The sequence below is a fragment of the Carassius gibelio genome, chromosome B15, assembly GCF_023724105.1.
Source record: "Carassius gibelio isolate Cgi1373 ecotype wild population from Czech Republic chromosome B15, carGib1.2-hapl.c, whole genome shotgun sequence".
Classification (NCBI taxonomy): domain Eukaryota; kingdom Metazoa; phylum Chordata; class Actinopteri; order Cypriniformes; family Cyprinidae; genus Carassius; species Carassius gibelio.
In genome coordinates, this window is record NC_068410.1 from 20,041,840 (window position 1) to 20,046,681 (window position 4,842).

The following is a 4,842-nucleotide window of genomic DNA, read 5'->3' on the forward strand; positions in this document are numbered from 1 at the left end:
ATGAAGAGCCGCACATAGGGAGACATAACAAAAAGCCCACTCCATTCTGAGCATGTCATAAACCATCCTGCTGGGTTCTGATCCAGAACGGCTAATCCTGCGTTTAAGTGGGTTATTCTGCGCCAAGGACACAGAGTTCCTCACCCACTCGCAATGATGGTATTTGTCTCACAGTACCCAAAACATCTAGCATGGGATCTCTTACTTTAATTTCTGGGAGAACCCCATTAAGAGATAAGAAAGTGTAGTTTTAATGGTTATAATTATGCCAGGCCATTTTTTCAGTGAGGTGTAGAGTTCACTCATTCAAACCTGGCTGGCAGATCCCCAGTGATTCACTGAAAGTGCAAGATCCCGAGTAACTCTTTCATCAGTTTAGCATGGCCTATATCTTTTGTGAATGAACCAGCACATGACAGCACACTCCTGGTGATGATAAGGAATGGACTTGCGGCTGGTCAATGTTTAGCTTGCGTGTTCCAGAATACACCAACACATGATCAATAGTTTGGTTTGTGCAACAAAGGCAGTCCTGTTGCCTGACTATCTGATTCACAAACAGAGGAGAACGTCTCGAGGGCATCGGGAACTTTGCAGGGGCTGAGGTGCTATCAGTCATCATGTGGGAGATCAAAGAGAAGCCTAGAGACCGTCAACAATGGAGGAAAACCAACAAAACTGACTGAGAGAGAGAGAACAGAATGACGCAAGAAGAAATAAAATCAGTAGGTCATTGAATATTAACTAAACCATGTTTCCATCGAGCCAGATAGGATAAGGATAAGGCTTTGATGAATGTTATCTAGAAGGGGGAAAACAATGTAATCGCTTTAATATCTATACCTAGAATATTTTATATTTGCCTTTTCCAAATTAGATGTTTCTACCAAGAAACATATGGCGGACAATTTCATAAGTAACTTCTTTGGAGTTTCAGGAGGAAGAAACTCTCAGAAAATCCTTCATATAAACTAAATAAATGATTAAAAGAGAGAAGATTTTGTGTTTAAAGAATGACTGTCCTATTATATCCAATTATATATATATATATATATATATATATATATATATATATATATAATTGGATATAATAGGACAGTAATATATTTGCTACAATATTTTTTGATCTTTATTTAAAGTACTACATCCATTGTCAGTTCATGTCAACTCAAGTAATAATAATAACAGATACAACTTTTGATTTTAATAATATCTTGTGTAATGTGATCATATAGAATATTATTGTGAAGTTATAGCTATTAGCAAATATAGCAAAAATATTAGTAATTTTTGAGTTTTCTCGACTTTTCTCAACTCAAGTGTCCTCACCTTTGTTTTTTGTTTTTACAGTGTACACTGAAGTAACAACACAGAAATACTCTGGAAACTACCCAAGCACTGTGGTGACAATTTTTGTTCCGGCAAACTACACCCATATTTTCTTCAGAAACAAAAATTGTATTCATATATTGTATTTACAGAAGTATATCTTTATAGTACAGAATTATTTGAAAAAAGAGAGAGATTTATTTATTTATGTATTATTTATTTTTTCAGAGAAACATCATTGAGGTTCCTCGCAGTGGCATTGATGATTTGACTATATGCAAGTTAAGTGTGTCACTCCCTCCAGCCACAGTGTCAAAAGACAGGGAAACACAGCCTGATCACATTGTGCCTGCAGTCTGTGTGCCAGAGACTGATGGGTTTTTATCGCCTCTTGTATATGGCAGGGATTCAAAAGCTCCTGCCAGTGAAACTATGAAGCAATTTATCAGGGTTATCAAACAATCAACATTTAGTCATTACAAAAACGCTCAAGTCTGGCTCCGTTTCAAACCATCGCAAACATGATGACAGATTTAAATAACCCGATTTTTTAGGAAAATGTGAGTGAATGTGATTGTTATTATTATTTATTAATTTATTTTGGTACAAATTGTGAAAATGAATGGCGTCAAAAATAGTGTGGGAGAACTATCCCTTATAGTTCTATACTGATTGTAAGTACCTATTTATTCTTCACTATTTAAGATGCTATTCTATATTTTGTGTGCTTTGAATATATATATATTTCAATGTTGCACATTTCAGCTGGTTACAGAACACAAAAACTTACGCCATTTGATGTCATAAAGCACATTTTTGCATTCCTAATTTCAAATGTTGCTACACTTGTGTCTCACACATGGCATTGCATTGTAAACATGCAGCTCTCAAGTTAAAAGAAGTTAGACAAAAAAAAAAAAAAAAACATTGCAGTGCCCTGCGTCTTACATTTTTGCATTTCACTGCACTATATTTCCATTGATGTAACATGCAATGGACAGAAGCATTTGACCCGTGTGTGAACATCTAATGTCTTCTACAGTTTCTTGTGTTGCTGAAAGTAGTTGAAATTATTGAAAGTACATATCCAGATGGTTTTTCATGCCACTGCCCTTTTGAATGCAAAAATGACCACCTGCTGATGATTTTTGCATTGCGTTGCGTGCTACAGTAGATGGACAAATTTCACCATTGTTGATCGTTGACACTCTATTCTAAAAATGCTGTGCTTAAGCGAAGTCAAGCAGTTCTTTATAAACCATTTAAAACCTTTGAAGGTTGAAAGTCTTGGTTACCATTTACTTTCATTTAATGAAAATAGCATTTCACCCTACACTGCAGATAGTTACAAAGGTTTGGAACGACATCAAAGTCAAGTAAACGATGACATAAATGTATTACATTTTAGTCCATTTCATTAAACAATTTTGTTCTAAATATGAGTGATTCTAATAATGATGCTTGCCTTTCGAACGCCACTAATTATGGCAGGAAATGGGTTGGCCTTAAGAAACCATCACTTTGTTTGTAATGAGATTTAATTGTGCTCCCTCAAGCCTCCAGACGTACATTAAAAGCAGATTTGTGTCAGTACCAGTGCTTCAAATGAGACCACACTGCTGGTGGATTTAATCCTATCAGCCTTCATATTGCGTCACACACACATCACAAGAGAGCTCAGGCTGTGCGCAATTACACACATATTCCAGAACAAATCCCATCAACAGGCAGAAAAGATTTGCGCCAATTTGCTCTTAAACTCCTGCCATCTCTGGAACCGTATTACTTTCATTGTGATCACAGTGACGGATTCTAACCATGACGTCAAGTCGTCATAACTCATTACCAAAGTCCATTATGTACGATATGTCAAAGTTCAGGCATTCACCTAAATGTTCCCAGAAATTACATAAGATGTGTGAAAGACGATTGACCAAGCATTGGTCACACTAAGGTCACATGATCTGCATTCGGGTCTGCCTTTTTTCATTTTAAGACTCTTGCGAAAGTTGTTGTTTAAAATCTCTGTGTTCGGATGATTTCAACCACAACATGAACTTTTTTCAGTCAGAGATGATTAAGAAATGTGCTGTTCCTTTCTGACCACACTCAACGTAGACAGTCCTTAAGGGACATTTATTGAAAATCCTCTTTTTTCTTTTAGGATGTGTGGAATGTCCTAACTGTGATATCTTCGTCCAACCACAAGACCGTCTGAGCGCTACCATATCAGATCTTGCGTTGTAAAAGTACACATTATGGTTTGAGAGAACTGGTTGTTATATCCGAGTGAAATGCTAGTTATGCTAAGTTAGGTATAGACTGCATTCACTGAAACTTTTGTCTGTGCAGTTGGCTTTTCTGTGAGACAAAACAAAGCTTTTTAATGATGGGTTACAGTAAAACTGTTGCAGACATAATTATAATCAGAATTGTTTCCATGCAAGTACTCTTATTTTCATGTGGCCCAGTGACCTGCACTAGTAAAGTCTTCCAGCTCAAATAATGTATAACAGTTTACAGTAGGTCAAACAACAGCAAAACCCAAAGACACTAACTCTAAAATAATCAATATTCAACCTAGTAATTTTAATAGTCAAATAATAGTAACAAACATTGGAATTAGAATAAACTGCAACTTTTAGCACTGGGATTTTAACAATCCAATGATTCGTTAAAAAAATGTTCTTAATAGTGCAAATTACACCTACTTAATGTTAATGCACTTTTTTTTGAAACTGTATTAACTTCACCTTCCAATACTAGCTAGCTAATATTGTCAGATTACAAAGTTTTTACAATACAAAACCTACATTTATTTTTGCATAGAACATTTAATGTTCCTCACAAAACATTACGAATAGAGCATTACTATAGCAAAAAGACTTAAGTTCCTTATGTTTTTCCCCCCTTGTTTTCTAGTTTTTTCACAAAATTTAGAATGTGCTATGTGCAGGTTTAGCGATGTACTTTGTGTTGCTTTGCTATTTGGCATGTAATTTGGTTGGATAGCATGAGAGTTACTGCTCTGACGACATCCTGTTAGGAAGTGCAATCAGTCTTTTTGAATTTCACTTGGAAAAGCTAACATGTTAATGATTCAAATGTTCCTTTTTAGATCAAAAAACTTTTCTCAATACTTTGTGAATCCATTCTTTTAAGATGGTTTCCAGTGGTCTCTTTGCAACAAACATGCGCTTACCAGATACAGTTTATGCTAACAAATCCATCACTGAGGTATTGCATGTTAGTCAGCATGAAAGCAAAACTGACCTAGTAGAGAAAGTTACGTGACATTCAGCCAAGCATCTTGACCAATACTCATGTTATTGCCAGCCCGAGATTCAAACCCACAACCCTAGGGTTAGGAGTCAAACTCTCTAACCACTAGGCCACGACTCCCCCACATGTCTTTTGTATGTACTTCAGTATTCTCCCAGTCATAAATAGTGCTGTTGTAGGTGATTTCATTGAATGTTAACTGTAATGCACGAAACGTCTGAAAGAAACACA

The 4,842-nt window shown here is 36.0% G+C and overlaps 1 long non-coding RNA gene across 1 annotated transcript; it reads left to right on the forward strand.

Moving 5' to 3' along the window:
* Positions 1 to 463: 463 nt before the first annotated feature.
* LOC127972815 (uncharacterized) lies at positions 464 to 2,766 on the forward strand. The gene is made up of 3 exons (XR_008157156.1): positions 464 to 725; positions 1,351 to 1,458; positions 1,558 to 2,766. It is a non-coding gene; the product is annotated as an uncharacterized LOC127972815 (long non-coding RNA).
* The last annotated feature ends 2,076 nt before the right edge of the window (positions 2,767 to 4,842 follow it).